Consider the following 1,465-nt stretch of genomic DNA (forward strand, 5'->3'; position numbering starts at 1 on the left):
CTCTCTAGTGTACAGTCCTCTCTTTTTGATGATGATAATTGTAGGGAAAGAAGCGGACACACATGCTGATTTCACGGGCTGTCTTCAGGATCTCAACAGCCTTGCTGTGCTCAATATCTTGCAAATCCACATCATTCACAGCTAGGACTTTGTCCCCTTCCTGAAGTCCTGCCTGATGTGCATCCAAGTCGGGAATCACGTTGGAGATAAAGATGCCTAGCTGGGAGGCCTTTCCTCCTCGGATATTAAATCCCAGCTGAGGGCGCCTGGTGGCTCAGTTGGTTAAGCGACTGCCTTCGGCTCAGGTCATGATCCCGGAGTCCTGGCATCCAGCCCTTCATCAGGCTCCTGGCTTGATGGGGAGCCTTCTTCTCCCTCTGACCCTCTCCCCTCTCATGCTGTTTCTCTCTCTTTCTCTCTCAAATAAATAAAAATCTTTAAAAAAAAAAATCCCTACTGAGCTCCAGGGGGTTTCTTCAGTGTGACAATTCCGGGGCAGAAACTGGGTCAACTCATTGTTGTACTCTGGGTGATATACCCTCTCATGAGGTGGAATCCATGCTGGGGGATTCTCATAGGCAGTCAGGAAGACCACGGGATAGTCATCATAAGGAATCCAGCTGTCCATCTCCAGCAAGGCCCCGCAGGCCTCAGGAACCTCAGGCTCCACTCACTGCCAATTCAGTCTGGAAACTGGAACTGTTGTCATTTTACTAATAAACACTATCTTAGGGCATTATCCAGGGCTGGTGATGCGGGAGAGCTAGGTTCTTGTCTAACAGAGTTGAAAAATGAATCTCGCGGACAACAGAGAGTGAGTAAAGGGATAGAAGTTAGTGAAGATACAGAAAAATCTCTCAAGACAGGGGTCCCAACAGGGTTGCCAATGAGGGCCTTTAGGGTTGGTCTTTTATAGAAAGCTAACCAGGGAACTTAAACCCTTTTAACATCTCTACTGATATCACCATTGAGCAAGGACTAGTGATAACACCTTCAATGGCCCACCTCTCCCTAGGGTCTGGTTATTCTTTGCTGGTCACAGGTGATTATCATAAAAAAAGACACCCACCCCACCCCACCCCCATGCCTAGGGCAAGGTGGTCCTAGGGTAGGGTTGTCTGATTTGTCCCCTGATCTCTGGTTTCCCCACACCTCCACGTTTTTGGGATTTCTGTGAGCCTGATCACATAGCCCCCTATTGTGTCTCTCCCTACCCAGCCCTGCCTGTCCCTTACTCATTCCTCCCCCTGGAATAGTAACCCTAACTGCCATGGGACGATGACTGCTCTGGCTGCTTCCTGCTGAAATGGGGTGGTGGGCTGTATGGCAGTTAGAATTTATCCAGGGGTTGGTCCAGGGGTTTGTGTATGGCTCCAGGTGGGTCATGATGGGCAGCAAACAGTACTTGCATCAGCACATGCAAAAGGATGAACATAAAACAATTATTAGGCCCAAAATTATGATT

General features: G+C 48.8%; 1 pseudogene; it reads right to left on the bottom strand.

Moving 5' to 3' along the window:
• On the bottom strand, positions 1-628 carry LOC110589932 (annotated as a pseudogene).
• Between the last annotated feature and the right edge of the window lie 837 nt (positions 629-1,465).

The sequence above is a fragment of the Neomonachus schauinslandi genome, chromosome 5 (genome assembly GCF_002201575.2).
Source record: "Neomonachus schauinslandi chromosome 5, ASM220157v2, whole genome shotgun sequence".
Classification (NCBI taxonomy): Eukaryota; Metazoa; Chordata; class Mammalia; order Carnivora; family Phocidae; genus Neomonachus; species Neomonachus schauinslandi.